We start from the raw sequence: 20,212 nt of genomic DNA, 5'->3' as shown, positions 1-20,212 counted from the left end.
CGCTTTCTGCCAGCTGCCTGGAGACGACCAGAGGTGCCTTCAGCATCTGACCTCCGTGCAGCTGCGGCAGGACGGCAGCTGGGCATACGGCACACGTGCCTGCGTGCCCAGGTCCCATCAGATCTGACACCGAGGTGATGGCTAGAGATAAGGGCCATCAACTCACTGCCACACTGCTGATGTCATTTGATTTAAATAGCCTTGGTATCTGTAGCATTCAAAGAGAAGTTTGATGCACATGCACTTTCTGGTCTCACTCTGAATTCACTCACTCAATACTTTTTTATTTGTTTTTATTTTCCGTGACTTAATAAAAGTAAGAACTGTATTAAAGAACAAAAACTAACTGTAGCAACAAAAAACTTCCTTCTCCAGAGTGTAACACTAGTTTAACAGAGACTAAAAACTAGAGGGGAAGAAAAAAAAAAAAAAAAGAGGGAAAAAAAAGTTAAACCATCATCCTCAGCTTTCTCCATGCTAAAAATACTGACAGCAAAAGGTCAGAGGTTACTGACATGTCTTCTATGAGAAGTTCAACTCTGAGCCTCTGCTGAGGTGAGGGGGGGCTCCTCCATTTTTCTTACTTCTTTTTCTTTACAAAGGACTATTTCAGCCAAACATGTAAAAAGACTTTATGTTAGGGTTTCTTACATTGTCTCTTATGCTGCAATGGGTGAAACAAGAGAGTTGTTCTTTGAGAAGACTTATTTTTCCTCTCTAAGGGCTATTCTACTCAAGATAGTCTCTGGAAGCTTATTCTATAGCTAGACTCTTCTTAAATAGAAAGACTATCTTCTTTGAGACTTGCTTTTTATTCTTTTTTTAAACGCACTTTCAAGAAATGCATCTCAAGTCACCCAAGACTTTGAAGATTGTGATGGAGCCTTCATTCCCAGTGCAAGAGTGGAGCACAGGTCTAATCTCCTTAGAGATTAGCCTTGCTTTGTAGAGAACTGGTGGCACGCTGTGCCTCAGTAAACCCAGCTGCCCACTGCCCTCCTTCCCACGGCACACAAATACCACCACGCCTGGGGGCTGCCCGTGCCTCTGCCTCTACTATCACGCCTGTCGGTGGGCAGCAAGACCTCACTAGTACGTGTGGCTCCATTCAGAGCTATCTGATCCCAGAGCTTTCCTTCCCAGGTGTACAATACAAAGATTTCTAGATCAGCCCACCAGGCTCATAGTAAACTTAGATGGACCACTGCTGAAATAAATCTTGCTATGACCTGTGGTAGCGGAGTGCTGGTAAGATAGAAAACCAATACAGTACAGAAGCAGCGATAGGACACAAGCTACCTTGACCAATAATACACACAAAGCCAAGCAGTATGACAAACAGACTGTGACAAATTACAACATTTAAGGAGACAATGTTTTGTTTCAGTAAAGGCAACCAAATGACTTCCAACTAGCCTTACACTTACTTTGAGATAGATAGTTTTTATTCACATGCTAGCCTGCTGTATGCACAATGATATCCAGTTAAGAGCAAAGGCTGCACCATGGGAGATGACAAACTGGACTAGGTGTCAAAAACTGGTATTACATACTGAGCTGTTGAATGGCATGAAACAAAAGACAAAGGCTGCATATCAGATTACATTAAAACAAGTTTTGTTCTGTTTTTTAAAAATCAAAGCCTTTAATACACAGCACATTTATTGCATTATTGAAAAGCCCATTCACATCTCTTAACATTTTTAATAGGAAGTTTTCAGGCATAACTGCTCTGAACTGGGAACACTGCTCTGCATTTTTTAAATCATTCTTAGCATCCCGTGCTAGAAATCCTGTTCCTCTGAGTTCTCCAAAGTTGTGTTGACTGTCTAAGTCAATGTCATACAGCTTTAAAAGTCTTCCCAAATACCAAACACCACTGCTTTTGAAGTTTAGGTAGTGGAATTTAAGTACAAAGACAGACAACACTAATACCTGTGGCTGGATTTGTGTGACAGGGGGAAAAAAATACGAGTATTTGCACTAGTTTATCTTTTTTCATTACACAGTTATGAGCGACATACATCTTGACAGTCAGATGAACTCAGAAGAAAAGGTAAGTGGTAGTGCCAGCACTGCATACGTGCTCTGCAAAGCCCACAGATAATTTACAGATTTGGTGAGATGCTAAAATCATCAGGGCCTGGCCTTCTAGCACTCCTCACTCCTACAAAGCTTTACCTGGCTAAGCAGGAAGCAATGGGGGTGAGGGGGAGGCAGTTCTTGGCCCTCCTTTTTGGAGAGATGGAGAAAGCAGGCAGGAAACACTCCCAAGGGAGCAGGGTGGCTGAATGAAGGAAGAGACCTTTTTGGCAGGTGCCCTCTCCCAGCCAACCTCTCCTACAGCAAGCCCAGCAAGTACTCCACTTCCAAATCACCTCCAACCCTCTGGCATTTCTAATGACACACAACAGGATGTGGGCTCTTGCTCCCTACAGCAACAGCGACTGGAAAGTGAAGGGATTCCCAAAAAGTAGTGTGTTCCCTGCAGCCCTACACTAGGATCAGCTGACAAGATGTTCTGCTCTTCAGCACTGTATGGCAAGATTCATCTTCAGTGTTAACCATGAATTTCTACAAAGTAAAATTCATTTTAAGCTTGAATGCAACTTCTGTGCTGACTGTAAATGATGAAATTTTACTATTTTCTGCTGCTTCAAGAACATAAATGAGAAAAAACAAAACAATGCATCTAACCAGAGCTGAGCCTATATAACTTAATTGCCATCGAGGTACTACATTAATCATTTGAGAAAAACAGACGTCCCCTGTTTTCACATCTAATGCAGTTTGACAGAAGTATGAAAAAATTACAAAACTAATGTCTAACTATCAGTTTTAACTTGTAATGGTAAGTACGCAGGAAACTACAGATTTCCATATTTTGTCTCACCATAAGTTTCCCAACTTGTGACTTGGAATAAAAGAAAAACCCATGGTGAAGTCAATCAAATCATCGAGACTTGTCTCTCAAGTCTGTTTTTTCCTCGTGCTTTCCTCCTTCCTCCCCCAGAATACTTGCAGTAAGATTGAGATGCACATTAACTATCATGAGCTACTTATTCATCTCCGCTTAATAGCTGCACAGATGCAAGTATATCAAAATTGTTTCTTTTAAAATGTAATATTCACATTCAGTGCCTTGTACAGCATTCTAGAAAACCTGAACATTATCACGTTTCTAGTACTCCTTGAAATTGCTCTACTTTTTTCCAGTATTACAGTCTACTTCTGAAGTTTTGGACCATGACAAGTATTCACCCATGCAAGGCAGGCAGTTATTGAATTCACAGGAGGAAATCATTCTGTACTACTTCTGTCTAAATACTGCAGATTTATTTTCACAATGTTCTCATAAAAGCACAAAATATTTCAAATGTAAAGGAAAAATAATAAAAAAGAAATGTTTCTCATTAATTTTTTGACTCAACAATGAAAGCCCCCCTCCCCGCCTCCCCCTTTTAAAGTCTTCTTAGGAAATTAAAATTATTGTCAAAGCCACACTGTATTGCATTGAAAAGCCCCCTCTGGCCACAGCTGTCAGCTTTTACTTTTAGAATCAGGATCTGCCCATGGGCATAGAGATAGCTTGTAGCTAATAGGCTCATTACAAGTCAAGGGCAAATAAAAAAAAAAAAATCCATGTAAACCAGTATGAAACGCTAACGCAACCTTGGATGTTTAGATTATGCAGTTGCACATCAGTATTCTAATTAAAAAGAAAAGGTACTATCAAACATCCAACTTTAAATGAAAATCCATACTAGGAAAACATATAAGTCTTAAGAAAAAGCAAGCAACAGAACTCCTGACCACTGGTTCAGATTAAAATAAAATCAGATATCAAAAAATCTTTACCTGAAGAAACACACCTATGCCATCAGATACATTCTGTTCTTCATCATACACAAAAGCACACTAATTATTAGTCTCCAGAGACATCCTTATTCCCATTCGTCTCTGAACAGGAAACCAGCATCACTGTCATTCCCTGTAACATTCACATAACACAAAAATAACTTGCAAATATTTTCCAGAATGTAAGACCTATAGAAGATTCCACAGAATCTCCCTTTTCGAGTGGAGATATTCCAGAAAAGCAAAAAACCTAAATACTAGAGACTTACTAAGTTTGTGGTTTATTTTAGACTAGCCAGATTTGCCTTGAATTTCAAGTGTTCTCAGAAACTCTGGAACTAATTTTCCTTTCTTATACCACATTTATACTTATGTAAATCCACCAGTTCTGATGAATTACTTTTATGCTGACCACTAATTTAAGTAGATTGTGCTGTATACAGATCTTTGGACTAGAGAGTTTAAAAGGCTGCTTCTTTTTTTTTTTTTTTCTCTTAATGGGAAGCTTTAAAAATGCCGTCCAAAACAAATCACAGTCTTCAGCTTAAAAGGAAGCAGTCCTGTTCTTTTCAACCCAAACTTAATCGAACTGATCATTACAAGTCACAGGGAATGTTTCTTTTTTTACCAGCCCAATTGCCACAGTAGAAACACCTGGAACAAGACTTCAGCCTTAGCTGAAGAGCAGCAAGCCCTGCCACCATAGCAACTTATTGCAGGAAACAGCTGTAGACCACTTTCTGAGGACCATTTCAAAAGTCCCTGTGACCAAATGGGGAGCCCTGGGGTTCTTCTGCCTCCCCCCCCCCCCCCCCGAAATGCTACCACCCCCAGCCACCTATCTTGCCTCTCTGCTAAGAACAGTGCCTAGCGAGACCTGACAGAAGGGCATGTGCATCCTTGTCTTGCTGCTCTAGCTCTTCTGCTGCTGCCTTGGTGTCACAGCACATCTTTATTGATAATTCACAAGAGGCTTTGACTCTCAGAGGCAAAGCCCAGGCAGGCAGCCTGCGCAGTCAGCCTTGCTGCAGGATGGCAGCCTCCAGCAGAGAGCCAGCATGGATACATGGAGGCAGTGGCATCCTCAGCTACGGCAGGAGGCTCCAGCAGAGCTGCCCCTCAAAGCTCTTCACACCACAGAGTTTGAGGAGTGAGCATGCCGCTGAAGCAGCTGGAGTAGTCTGGGTAGACTGTCATGTTTTACATGACCCCAGGTGACTAAAGAGAGTTCAAGGGGGGTGCGTGCAAAAGTGGCTTACAACTATGGCAGTCAGCTTTGCTTGCTTTGTTTTGTCTTGCAGATTTGCAGTAAGACCTACAACTCTTCTTGTCTGAAGAGACTGCCGCTGGTTTAGGGGTTTACTGGTGGATTGTCACAGCAGAGGGAGAGAGACTGGACAGACTGCAGAAAAGATTAAAATGCTGCACATTGTTCTCATATTTCACAGAAGGGCTTGAGTTAATGGTAAATATCCATGATTTATACATTAATTAAAAAAATGTAATCACGGCAAAAAGGTCATCTCATTTGCATACTAGATGCTCAAATCAACCACTCTGGTTCTGCAGATCTAATATGACAGTACAGCAATACTGTTGGCCAGTGACACACGTAGGATGAAGACCTCAGTAGAGAATGAGCAATATATTTACAGACACAGCTAGGATGCACTTCTGGTATAACAATTAAAATGATTTAGGCAGAAGATGCTGCTAAGGGAGGCGGTCTTGCAGCCCACGGTCCCATCTCCCTCTTCTCCCAGAAGCCGCCGCGGCACAGCTGCGGGACAAATTGATTCATCCGGCCAATCCAAGGGAATATCATTCCTCTTTCGCTCCGGGGTAAGCCTGCCGTTTGATCAGCCCAATGCATTGAATCATACTGAGGCTGCACAACCACTATATCCAGTGCAAAAGAAGCATTTGAACCTCTGGGTAGGGCTAGGAAGAGATGTGGGACTGCCCTCTCCGATGGTTAATTTGCCCTTAGATCACTTTAATTGTAATACAGAACTTCGGCCTTAGACATGAGAAGGCGAATCTGCCCGAGCTCCTCTATCACCAGTAAAGATGCACGGGGTTGTCTTCTTTTCTGAAGTGTGACTCACATCAGGAAAGCAGTACCATTCAGCCCCTCATCAAAACAGCTCTTTCCCCCCCACCTCCCAGTCCACCACCCTTTGGTCCTGCTACCTTTTACAGTGCCAAAACAGAGACCAAGCTTTAATTTAGCCACCTCATCCACAGCAATTCAAGTGCCTCTGCACCAAACCTCCCAATGCATTTGGGTCTGGGAGAATGCGGCACAAGTAGGACTAGTATCAGCAAACATTATTTTACTGCACATCTGTTTGTCTCTCACTAGCAAGATGTGCTTCTCTATTTGGGAGCTGCTGCTGCTGCTCTGCAATTCTTATATGCTCTAAATTGAGGGAACTGTACTCTTACTGTGAGGGAGCTTGGGGCAATCAATCTCCTAAATTGGCCTCCTAATCTTCCCAGCCGTTGTCAATAACCCCACATGACAGCATCTTTTAAGTCTTTCAATCACAGACGAGTTAACTGTCTTTTTTTTTTTTAAAGCCATGATACTGCCTGGAACCTGCAACATCCATCTCGGAGGGCTTTGGACACCTGATGATACAAGTCATGAAACTGCTAAAAATTCTGCAGCCTGCAGCAAAAAAAAAAAAAAAAAAAATCTTACAAGCTAAACTTTAATTTTCATATTCACTATAGTGAAGAAAATTTATTTTGAACGTTATGTAGGACCATCAATTCAAAAGATGAGAAATACCACGTTCATCTGCGTGCATGAGTTCAGAAAGGCAGTAAAGAGACTGTGTATAAATGAGTATTAACTCCCCAATCATTTTATCAGAACTCAGAGGGTACATTCTGAAACAACCCAAAACCACTTGCCTGTCCCTTACCGAGTATGACAGACCTGACTGTCATCTTGGCATCTCCAGCTCTTTCTAAAGACTTGTCTAATATTACCATTTCATTAATAAAACATTTTACCTTTTGTTGCTGGTAAAATTAGCAAAGTTAACATAACATATGCAATATAAAATTAGTAATGGTATTGACACAGTTTGCATTTATGACCTTTTTCCCTCTCAAGTTTATAGCACAGTACACTCAGAATTCAATTTATCCTGTGGAAGATGAGTGCATTGCTACAAAAATTTTAAAATGAGAGACAGCAAGATTCTTACTAAAGCAATAATACAAACAGAGACTTGAGAAGTCTAGCACCAAATAAAAACAAAGACCTCTAAGCAAACAAACCATTGTTTTGACCTTCAGTGACATTTTGACACTATGTATAGCCTGGAAAATTCTCTGCATCATAGATATCTGTGGCTGACAGACATTACTAAAACACTTGTGTAACAGCTTATCAAACCATTTATCTATCTCTACACCTTCTACAAAGCTATGCTTAACAAGATGGTATTGCAATTAAAAAATACGTATAGGGAACTACATAAAACCTTTACCAGACTCTGCTCATCTGCTAGGCTCACATTCACAATATTTAAATTGTTTGCAAACTAAAAATATCAACTCTGACCCAGAGGAATAAACACAGACCACCTCCAACAACAATCAGGAAACAAATCGACAACAAATATTCCAAAACTCTTTTAGATTTCTTTCTAACTAAAGCAGCTATCAATTTATTTCATGGTATTTTCAAAAAGAAGTCATCATGAAAAACACGTAGCATCCAGTTCACAGCTAACCTAGGAGTTCATATTACAGGATTTTCGGTTTGTGGAGGAAACTAAGAAAGGTTATTCAATTCGTATATGAGAGAAAAAAAAAAACTCTTCAAACATAATTTTCATTTTGATTCATTCCAGAAAAACAGGCACCTTCATATCCCCGCAGTGATCCTTACCAGGGAACTGGAGCACCAAGTTCATTACAGCATATTGATTACCAAACAAAGGGGCCCACATCCATCGATCGGTTCCAGCTAAGCCCCGCACTGCTTGCAAGGCCACACGTGGCGCGCAGCCGTGGATCGCTCAACAAGACAAGCAACACAACACATTTTCCTCCCCAAGTGGACCCAGGCAGAGCATTCTTCTACGGTATGCAACAGAAGTCACACAATCGCCTTCGAGCGGACAGCAGGCAGCCTTCAAAAACAGCTTTTTCCAAGACCTTATTTGGTTACCCTACAAAAAGTTTAAGTACCACGTGAAAGTTCACAGTCACTTACAGGAACAAACAGTCAGAGCTTACTTCTTCAGCCTATTACTGATGTCCGGCAGGATAAAAGGGGCTTCAAAAATTAATAAGCACCTTTGTGTACTTTTATTGTTTTTTAAGAGGAACACACAACCCAATACTATTATGACTCAATAACTTTCCTTTTCATTTGAAATCAGCTGGAATATAAAACCCACAAACTCTGAGACAGTGGCCGCCTTAAGCCAGGCTTCATCCCTGCGCAGGTGCCCAGCACACCAGAGCAGCCACGCAAAGCTTTGCTGGGATCGCAACACATATTCCTCTCTTGCAAAATTGGTTCCTAAAGCCAGGTGCACCTGTGCTTTTGCAGGCTTTGCTTCCTTTAAACAACAAACCCACTGAAGGCTAACAAAATCTTTCATTTTAGTGACTACTTTGGCTTTTTGGGTTTTTTTTGTTTTTCAGCATCTGTAAATTACAGAGCCTTTGTTGCAAAAGTCAGGAGGAGGAAATAACTAACAGATCCATTTGCAGTTGTAACAACCGATAAAATCACCTTCTCTGAGGAAAAAGTGATCCATTTTTATAAATAATGACACATTTTTAAATATTTAATTTGCTCACAAGCATAATGACAAGATTTTAATTAAATGGGACTTGACACAGGCAGAAGTGCAGACAGTGACATGCAGCATAAGAATGAGAGGGGTTTCTTTTGTTGTCTGTTTCAAGTTTCAATGCGATACGGACTTCATTCCGGTTCTGGGAAACACGCTGAATCAATCACACATAGATAAAACCACCTCCAGCACCTGAAACGCTAGATGTATTTTTTGCTCCAAGCTGTTAAAACTCCTGCCCTAATATATCTCCGCTTTGCATAAATGCACTCCCAGAGGTTAAAATTTCACTCCATTTCATTGCTTCTCTCTTCTAGACAATCTGGAAAGCACTGTGATATTGACCTTCTCCACCCACCTTCATACACACGAATGCTCCCTGCCCGCATGTGCTGCTCCAGTTTCCACTAATTTCAGCAGTATTTCTGCTCTTGCAAGTACCTTTTCAACATAAACTCCAGAAGAAACCAAACCGACCAAGGCTCTTTTTGCATAACCTACCAAGCAGCTATCAGTTAGTGACTACTGGATGCAGATGACAGACTGGATCTGAACCTGTGACCTCCAAGGGACCTACACTCCCTCATTAGCCATTGCCTGAGAACCAAATTAATCAATTTTTTATAAAAGCACAAACATGCACTAAAGCACTGTAAAGGGAAAATTGCGGTTATTTGAACAGAAAAGCACATACTGATTTGGAAAGCCAAAGACTTTCACTGATGTATTATTTCTACGGCGTAAAAAGCGTACTAGCTGCCTTACAGAAAACACAAGTTTTTTGGGTTTTGGTTTTGTTTGGGTTTTTTCCCTTGAAGAACTCATATTACAACCAGCACTGAGAGCTAAATCTACGCGAATAATAACTGGATTTAATGAACGCACAATGATAAGAATTTGATTTAGGAAGTATGTTCCAAAGAACTTTTAGCATAAAAGATGATGCTGAACAACAAAACACCATGGACAGCTGATGGAAGGAGTATGTGGGGATGATAAAACCACATAGTTGACCCACTGATATAGTCACGCTTCCATCTGTCAACAAACAATACACTTACAGAGAGCAGTTAGCAAGTTATCAGTGTGTCAATAACTGAGAGATGTTTTATAGATTAAAGAGCTTAAAAAGACCCTGAAATCCAAATTTTAAATGTATGATCATTATTTACCTTTCCCCACAACAGTTCTTATGCAACAGCTTTGTTGTATGGTTCTCCTTTGTAGAAAAATAAGTTTACAAACTACTTAAGCCAGGCATTAAGTTAAATTCATGTTTAAGAACCTGTATTCCGTACAGCAGAAAACCCTACAACACAAACATCAATAATATTTTATGCATCCAGTTTCTGGCACAAGGCTTGAAAGTTAAATGGCTATACCATACAGCAATAATTTTAATAATGAACATAAACATGATCCAAATCCAGGAACGTCAACAGAATAATTTCTACTGGCTCAGCGATGCATCAAATCCTATGTACACGAGTTGACAAAACCTGAAAGAAATGAAGACAGGAAAAACCTCATACACACTCAGTATTATGTTACTAATGTTTAAAAGCCACTCACTTGTGGAAGAAATGGGATCTTTTTTCCCCCTCTTTTCATGTGCTTGAACCAAAATATTGACCTAATGTAACCAGTGAGCCACCATTAATAAAAGCTCCATGCTGAAAAACAACTAAGAGCTTACCCTCCACCCACACATAATTTTGATACAGGTATGCTAAAATGCAGAAACCAAAGTCTGTTTACATAGATGTTTTGCTTGTATTTGATTGCCAGTTTACTTGTATTTGAATATCAATTTGCAAGCTGATTAGAGAACATTGCTGAGCCCATTACAGAAAAATAGTGCTCCACCATTAACTGCAGTGCTATCTCACTAATTCCTTTAAAGACTGTCTTCACCCACCATCTTCATCTCCATTCAAAACAATTAGTGTACATTTATTTCACATTTTAAACTGCAGAGAATCAAATTTTTAAACACTTTAACAGATTGCACTGCTATTTTGATAGCTTTTATGTTACAAATTATGCTTTTAGGGATTCGTAACTTTCCTATTTAAGAGAATGTTAAACTGGAACTCACAGAGGGTCTTAAATAATTCCTCTTCTCTACAACCTCAGAGGCATGTGCCATTAACTTTCAAAACCAAACAAAACCTACTTCTTAAAAGGCAGCACAGTGCAGAAGAAAGAGCTTGCTCCTGCAGGTGAGCAGACAAGATCATAATATCTGCCACTGCTCACAGGTCTGCCAAAGCGCAGCAGACAGTAAAAGGGAAGAGGAAAAATTCAAAACGGGCTGGTTTCTGAAGCTCTTCGGGCAGCTCAGAGAAGGAGGAGATGCACCTGAGTCGTGCTGTGCTGCTCCTCTGCCCGGAGCATCAGTGCCCACCGGCAGGCAGGGGCTGCAGCAGGGCGAGGGATGGCAGCCATGGGCAGTGCTGGGTGCCCTGGTTCTCCAGGATTATCCGCAGCCAGGCTGGCAGGTTAATGGGATTGCTCACTGTCATCTGCAACCCGGCTAAGAACCGCCGGCGCAATTCACCGCTACGCCTGGACGGGGCTGGGATGCAGCAGGCAGCAAGGGACAGGCAGGGAGCTGATCCTCAGCTGCCCAATCCTGGAATAAATTAAAACGGCAGGAAGAAAGCTCCCGGATGCACTACAGGGAGAAAAGTGAAAAAACAAAACCAAACAAAAAAAAGCCTAACAGAGAATCTAACACAGTGGAGTCTCATTCAGCTATGACCTCCTTTTCTCTCATCACCCCTAACAGACCCCTTTTATCATTAACTTATCTCCTTTTCCACAGCAGGTCCCAGTAAGTGGACAAAGCAAGCTGACCCATGGGAGAGCTAGCCCACCACAAAAAGCAGGGATAAGTTTGTGTCAGATCAGCTTGCTGATCTCACTCACTCATCCTGCAGCTACATCACTGTGATGTATTTATAACTCAAGGAAAGAAAGCTGCATTTTTGGTATATACTCTCCTAGCTTTACTTAAGGCTGGTATTTTCACACGCACTTAAACTGCACATCTATAATCAAGGTGAGAAACTATAAAAAAACCATTACTGGTACCAATTCACCTGTAGCAAGAAGCAGCAGCAGGATTCAAGACCATTCTAAAGGAACTGATGGACTCCAAGCACTCAAAGCCAATGCTGCCTCCAGAACAGTGGACAAGCCATGATGTGCAGCCATAGGTACTTCTTTAATGAACCTCATATGCTGGCTGTAAGATCAGTTTATCTTCAAAAGGCTCTTCCTTGTGCACATTCGGATCTTGGCTGAATACTCAGATAATTAAGTTTCTTGGCATTAGTATAAATTGCAAAAAAATGGGAGATGTGGGCATCGTATTGTCATTCTGATGTCAAAAAGGCCTAGCAGTTTCTCCCAGAAAAGCTTCTCAGCACTATCTGCTCACTTAATTCACTTTGGCGAGCTCCACTTGGCATTTCCCTTAGGATGGCTATCAGATGCCCATGACTAGCTCAAACTGGATGTCATGAGGAAATCTGAAAGTACTCCAAGATACTTTCCTTCCTACCTTAGATTGCTTCTGCCCTCTTCTTTCAACCAATGCCAAGTTTCTCTGTTCTTTCTAGAGTTGTGGAGAACCTGTGCTTTCCTTTCCCCCTTGAACGACACCAGGGTCTCTATTCATTCCTCCACCCATTCCAGCATCCTTCATCACCCAGATTCTGCTGCTTCCATCCTTTCCCCAGCCTCAGATCCATTCTCCACTCCAGAGTTTCACCCCACTCATCCCCCAGCATTATTCTTGCCCTCCGAAGGACAAATCACCCAGCTGGGGTATATGGAGAGGAGTAGAAAACCATCTGTGTTGTGTTAAATTGGAAAGATTTAAAGGGTACCAAAGGCCAGTTACTCCTTCTACAGCCTAATTAGAAGGTAACAGCAACTCTAGCGATTTCCCTTCCATCCAAAATCTGACACTGTTCCCTTGCACCTTCCTTCTGCCTCTCCTATCTTCTCAGTTCAGCAGGGCTGACTCTGATGCCTAGGACATGCCCTGAAAGTTTGGAAGTGAACTCTTCCAAAAAGTTATCATTTCCAGATTAAAAAATGTCCCCCTGCTGAGAGTCACAAGTTCAACCAAAAGCAATGAATCTGCCTCACTGCACTGAACCAAAATCAGAGCAGTTCAGACTGTACTTGGATTTGTTTATTGACATCCAAGTCTTCAACACAGTAATATTTGATTTAATGTAGTCATTAAGTGTTTAAATACTACCAGGATTTATCTCTATTTAGTATGGTAATATGTTATGTAATAAAGGGCATTTTCCTATAATATTGGTTTAATAGGATGCTCTAGTAGATTTGTCTTCTGGATTGTTAGAAAGATGACAAGTCAACAAAAGATGTATTGTAGTCTTAAGCGAGAATGCGAATGTGTAATTATACGTACCATGTGTCTCACATCGTACTAACACAGGTGGCTTCACCTGAGTTTTTGCTCCATGTATTCCCTATACTGATCTACCCACATAAAGAAATATTTTTATTTTTTTTTAACGCAGCTGTTGCAAGCAACAGCAACTTTTCTTCTATCACTAAATAAATCTCCCATACCTAAGGGCACCTTTGTCTGCTGGGGAGGCTTTCTGCACAGCTTTGCAACCGCCATCCCTCCCAGCCTCCCCTAGAGCACGGGTCAGCCTTGGAGAAGGCTCCAACTACAGCAATTCCAGGAGAAATAATGGCCCCTTGGGAATCAAGGACAGATGGCATAGTTTAAAACTGTGCTAAGGCTACATTAAATGGTGTTAGAAACAGTATAAAGCTCAACTCGGCTTCAGAGGCAGAAACAAACATCTCCTTTGCCCACCCCCCTTGAGCCATGCCCAGAGCTTACTGGGGCAGCTGACAACTCAGCTCTCGTAATTCATATTTCTGCACACAGAAAGGACACTACATTTGAGATCCTCATAAGTAACCAGCTGAATATAGGTGAAGGGAATAAGTACTAATTAATTCAGTGCATTCCAAGTAAATGCACCATAAACAGAAATGACTATCAGAGCTGGACTAATTAACCAAGATAGTAATTTACACATCCCATAACATTGCAACCATTCAGGATTTCTATAATTTCTCTGTGAGTGTATTTTTGTCTTTATCAAGATGTAGTTATACAAGTCTACACTGGAAATAGAAGCAGCGTTCCTTTTGCAGGGAATAAGGATGAGTCAAGTTTCTTCTCTGGAAAAAGTGGAGAGAATAGTGCATTTACGATTTTTTTAACTACAAAACATATTTCCACCTCTAATCCAAATATTCCATAAAAGGAAAACATTTTGTTTAGTACATATTTATAGGTTTCTTTTAGAATGACTTCTTATCTAGAACTCAAGTGATAAATTCTTTGATACTGGATATACAAATTGATCCAAATACTACAATTCCATAACAGCTTTAGGGTCCACGGAGGGATAATGGAGTTACGTTTCTGAAATGTTTGTCCTTTGCACACATCCAAAACATCACTGAATTTCATCATTTATATTTATTCTCTGTTTATACATATGTAATGTTCTACGCACAAGCTTGCAATGAGAAAATACCAACATTAATCAGTAGCTTAATCCTAAAGAGTAAAATCGGATATCACATACAAATCAGGCGTAGAACTTTACAGAAATTAAAGTGAGAAAAAAAAGGAGTCACCGTTCAAATAGATACTTTACCACTGTTCAGTAAGGTGAACATATGTTATGTATACTCTAGGATACATTCTATGTTTAACTAAGGAGTGGGAAAAGGGAGTAAGGAAACCACATCTCAAGAAAAGCAATCTCTTGCTTCAGCAAAAGAAAGCTCTGATTTTCAGGGGACAAGTATCTGAGAATACATTAAGAGCTTGGTACGTGAATAGACAACAGGCATCATAAAACAGGCACTGTGCTAGTGTAGTTAAAGCAAACAGAAGAAGCTCTTCCAATCCAGGATAGTAAGCTCAATACTGACACAGGAGAATTTAGGATGCTGTGGGGTACGGAAGGAGGAAAAACAGAAAAGCTGTTTGAGAAAAGAAGAGGAAAAGGATTAAAAAGGCAAGAGACTGAGAATTGGAATGCAACTGTAACATAAAATAAATCAACAAGGCACAGCATCACCAAGTAAAATTTACTCTGCTTCACATGGAAGAGGGCAAAACTAAGCCTACTAAATGTTAAGCAGGGCTGGGGAAAAAAATATAAATATATTCCCAACATAAGCTTCTGGAAAAAATAAAATTTCTCACTCCCACTAAGGCTTAAAAGAATAACTAGAAGGATGGTGTTTTGGGTTTTTTTTTTTTTTGGGGGGGGGGGGGGGGGCGCGGGGGAAAGGGTACGTGAAGAGAATTTCAGAAAACAATACATTTGGGAAGAATTGAAACATTTTTTCCCCAGCTTGCCAGCAGCTCATAGAGAGACTCCATCCATCTGAGATTCTTTGGCTGTCTGCCTGGAAGGAACTTGTCAACTTGTCTTTTTGCTTAAGGCAAGGAGACTTCAAACAAAGTGGTTACCATTTTCATTTTTTTCATGGAAAAAAAGAAGTCCAAAATTTTTTTGTGGGAAAAGACTGATTTCCCTCTTGGAAAATACGATTCTGCTGAAAACGTTTTCGCTGGTTCTACTGTTAATGTGCACTGGAATATCAAAGCCACCAGTGCATGCTACCATAGTAAGAATACAATTGTGTAAGAGTTGTTTATAGAAAGGAACGAGACATAAGCCTTAAAAGATGTGCTGCTGTCTTCAGTTTTAAGCATGAAAAGTTTTTAAAAATAAATTTTATTCTTAGCTGACGATGGGCATTGTACGTAGAATGACAAAACACCACCAGCAGCAAAAAAAGCCGAGTGGCTTCACCTGGGACAGACAGCACCCATGCAACCTCCACTACGTCATGAAGAAACGTTAATTACTTTTAAATGCCAGGCAATGCCTGCGCACCACACTCCCAGCAACGCGCTTCCGGCTTGTTTCCGACCAACTGGTATTTCAAATGGCAAACTACAAAATAAGTCAGTGGGAATGCCAAAATCAAGTTTTGTCACTCAGTTTGAAAGCATCAAAACAAATATTATTTTCTAAGCATTTCATTGCTAGAAGAGAAAAGGCAGCAGGGCCACCACGGCTCTGTTTAAGCATACAAGATCTTTCAGCAAAAACCTAAAGGAGTAGGAGTGAGAGTTTACCCCAGATAAATTGGCTAACCCCATTCATTTTATGGTTTCATGAGCACTTGGTACCAGGCTCAAAGAGGAGGGAAGGAGTAAGCGTGCCTCTCTTGGCAACGCTGTCAGCTCACTCTGGCTTAAATGGCTCATGAAACTGCCCTGTTACTCATCCATAATCACCGCTTATCTCAGTGATCAACACCAAAACATTCTTTATCATTGTGCAACTCGAAGAGCTTAGAAATATTTTATAGCTACACAATGCTCGAAGGATACATTTAAGAATCTTGTCTAGACAATGAATTTGCTTACCAGAAAACTAAAATCATGCATTTAGTAACAGGACAGACAATGTTAAAATAAAGTCTTTGAAAGATAAGAAACTGCTAAAATAAATTATCAGAGTAAGAATCTCTGAGATATGATTCTGCAAATAACCATTCAAGTAACCTTCCTAGGTGAATGATTTTAGCAGAAATGCGTCATTTGTATCTTAAAATTTGCAGGATATAGAACAAAGATTAGATAAACAGGCTGGGCATACATATCAAACTGCCACAAGTACTTTTTCCTGGATGAACTACAAAACTGCAATAAAACCAGCACAAGCATGGGCATTTAATATATTAAACAGAACTCCCTCTAACTTAACCTCTTCTTCTCCAAACACTACATCTTATGTACGGTCCTCCAAACAGTAATCACATTTTATTTACAGAAACAAGTCATAAGTACTGTGCCTGTAAATTTGGGTTAGATACCTACTTCTACTATGTGATGGCTGGTGAGTTATTTGCATATGATTTATTTTCTTTTTTTAAATGTTGGAACATTTAAGTCCTAAAATACTTCAAAGTATATTAAATTCTAAAAGAACTGGAGGCCCAAATAACTCCACAGTTTTATCAGTAAGACACTTTTTAGAGGTGCATGAAGTTTCTTTCAATTTTGTTTCAGAAATTATTACTTTCTTTTTCCTCCCTCTACAGAAATGAAGGTAGTAGTTCTGAGCTCACCTAGTTCCTTGGTAAAAATCACCATAATTTCACTGAAGTGACTGGTACCAAGTGGAACAACATGTAAAACGTTATAAGTAAATTCAAAACTAGACTTACAGTACTTAGCTTTACATGCGTCTAGTGACCTGAGCGTATTGCATCTTGAAGTCAGACTTGCCAGACTTTGTGCAAGACACAGTGTAAGACATCAGCTTTGAAGAGTCTCCAAGGCTATGACCAGTGAAGTCTGTACCAGGGGAACACAGGAGCACGGGACACAGGTGACACTGTGACAGAAGGAGGCAACAGGACATAGCCTATACCGCAGGCTACCTCCTACACAGCTCAGTCACAACCTACTAAAGTAGTTTCCAACTTCTTTTGCTGTGACTTCCCAACTAACTGCATCTTTTCCCCACAAGGGATTCCCTGTTTCCTCATCCTGAAACCAAGAATAGCTATCTTTCTCTTTCTTTCCCTCTACCCACGTTAATAAATGTGAGGGTTTTTCCCTTTTCCAATTTATGTTATTCTGAATATACTGCTCCACCAACTTTTCACATATTGTGGCAACTGAACACATGGATACCAACTGAACATGTAGTAGCCTCCCATGCCCTCATGCACAGGAGAAATTAGTAGATGCTGATATACTATCCTAGCCATATGAATGAACAAAGCCATTATGAATTATAAAGACTTTTTTTTTTTAAATGCAAGAGGAACAAGTCTGACCCTCCCTCAAAAACAAGCACCACCTAAATACAGAAATAAAGAGAAGCCTCTCCAGAAAATACACAGTATCATGTAGTGCATGGTGAAACCTGCCCCATACTCTAAGGTAAAGATTTCTTATAATAACACTTTAAAAATCAGATATCCTATGTTACTGTAACAACTGAAAGGCACAGATCAACAAGTCATATGATAACTCTAATTTTATTTAAGATTTGGTGAGTAAGATGGAAACTGAAGACCTTAAGGGAGGCTTGTCCCCCGCTGTGCAAGATAAAAGTAAATGAACAAGACAGATAATAAACATATGGTCATTTTCTTGGTCAGTATTTTAAGAAGTAACTTGTCAAGAAAGCATCAAGTCAGGTTCGAATTATTCTGCAGCTAGCTGAGAGGACCATAAAGGTTCTGTGCTTGTGGTATCAATGCACAAACCCAAAGAAAATTAAAGCTTTCACTTCTAAATCATACAGAAAACCTACAGTTATATGCCTCACTTCTGAGTTCATACTAGTATAAGCACGCAGTTAGACAGGCAAGGCAATCGAGATCAGAATCAGGCCCATGGTTATCCCTAAGAAGCAAATGTCACGCAACTATGCTTAACTTGCAGCGTCATCTGAATTCAGTTTAATAACCAGAAAATAGGCTTTTGACAACAATAGTATTTCAAAATGACAGTGTAATTAAATTTAAGTCAAAGCTATGCAATGACGGACCGTATGTTTATGTGTAACCAGCAAATTATATGCTTTTAAGCATGTCAGAATTTTCAAAAGAATTAACCACTGCAGTAATTCAGCTGAGGAAACGGTGGTAGGAAAAAAACTCCCCCAGGTCATTTTTCAGCCAGCTGATATGATGTGATATATACTGTATGCCTTGTACAGTTTTTCCAATTCCTACTTCCCTAAAATGCTATGCGTTTTAATACCATTCAAGGACAAACCAACAGTCATGCTTCACTCACTTCTGAGAAGCAAGGGAAGGGACTGTGTGAATGCGATGAATAATGAGAAAGGAAGTCAGTCTGCCATCCTGTGTTACTAGTTTCGACTCAGTTGACTAAGGCTGGTCAGTCATTATCATCAGATTTGCACGAGCAATGCCAACAGAGAATTAATGGGCAGTCCACTGTGGTTCCTAGCTGGTGGGAAAAAAAAGGGAGAAATTGCAGAAAGGGTCTTGATTCCATGAAGAGGAGACCCAGGACAGGGTAGATCTCAAAACTTGTGTGATCTCCATTTTAAGATGAACTGATGGCATCATCGTTAACCAGTAACAAACATTTGGTGGTTTCAAGGCGGCACCTTTGGAAAGCACTTGCCCGCTGTGCTCTCTGTCCCTTTTTCTCCCCCTCTCTCTGCATTTGTGCATCACCTACCAAAGGAGTTCTCAGTGCCAACGGCTATTGCAGGAGTCTATAGCAGAGTCATCTATTAACTCCCATTTAGTGGGAAAGTGATGAAAATTCTCTTTCCTCTATTATTTTCTCAATTGGCAGAACATTTACGTTAATACGTGAATTTCTAAGCTATCCTTTAATAAAATAAAAGTCTGTGGTGGTAGAATATACTTCCTTGAAACTGAACAGAAAAAGCTTTAACAACTCAAGTTTAAATACACTAAAGCTAATCAATTCATCCTGCATTCAAGTTTCCATTATACTTCTAAAAAAGCACAAAACAGGTCTGTAAAATATAATTAAGGAGAGACTGCTACATACAGCATGTAAAATCAAGACTACAGCTTTCACTTCATTTGTTTTGCAGACTCATTAGAATTTTTTTCATTTAAATGTCTTGATCTGTGTAACCATATTTATATGTGAAAGAAACAACAAATTAAATTAAATTAGTCCTTATTTAAGATATATTTGAAACGGTCTAAAACTGATGTTCTTAGTTTCACAATTTCCAAATTAGATGGGGAAAAGAAAATGAAGAACTTTCAGAAAACAGCCAAATTAATGCACATTTTTTTAAATGTTCTACTTCCACAAACTTGTATACGGAAACTTGACTGGTTGGGAAATGCTGGAAAGATTCAGAGCATGTGCCTCTGTATCCTACAGATGACTACTCTATCCCTGCAAAACAGAGACACAAAAAGAGCAACGAACCAAATTCCCAACCTGGACGACCCGCAGGCAGATGTGCTGACTGCAGCGCATACCTGGCAGAGGCAAGGGCTTGCACTCACCGCGAGCTCAGGAGCGGGTCATCCTCAGCCTGGGCACCGTGCCATTCAGATGCAGGCAGGTGCCAGGGTAAGAGAGCAGTGCACCGTCCATGAGACAGGGCCAGCACCATCCTGCCTCTCCTGGCACGGCTCCACGCAGAGCCTGCAGTGCTGCGGTCACTGACCGAGGGCTCACAGGCAACTCCTCTCTCATGTTGCTGCCTGTCCTGTGTCTTGCTTTCCATAGGTGTCTCTCCTCAAGCTGCCAGGAAAAAGCAGTAAGGGAACTATCTCTGCATTAGTGTCAGCGCTAGGACTGGGTGTAAGTGCAGTACTTCTACGGGAGATGTAAAGCAGAAGGCAAATTTTCTTTACCTCCTCATCATTCATACATG

General features: G+C 40.4%; 1 protein-coding gene across 1 annotated transcript in view; it reads right to left on the bottom strand.

Annotated features, from left to right (window-relative positions):
* CDH2 (cadherin 2) overlaps window positions 1-20,212 on the bottom strand; it is a 118,181-nt gene that overhangs the window by 86,038 nt on the left and 11,931 nt on the right. The window lies entirely within an intron of this gene.

This window comes from Gymnogyps californianus, chromosome 2 (assembly GCF_018139145.2).
Source record: "Gymnogyps californianus isolate 813 chromosome 2, ASM1813914v2, whole genome shotgun sequence".
NCBI classification, from domain to species: Eukaryota; Metazoa; Chordata; class Aves; order Accipitriformes; family Cathartidae; genus Gymnogyps; species Gymnogyps californianus.
The sequence above is the reverse complement of the archived record's forward strand: the minus strand, read 5'-3'. Positions and strand labels throughout refer to the sequence as shown.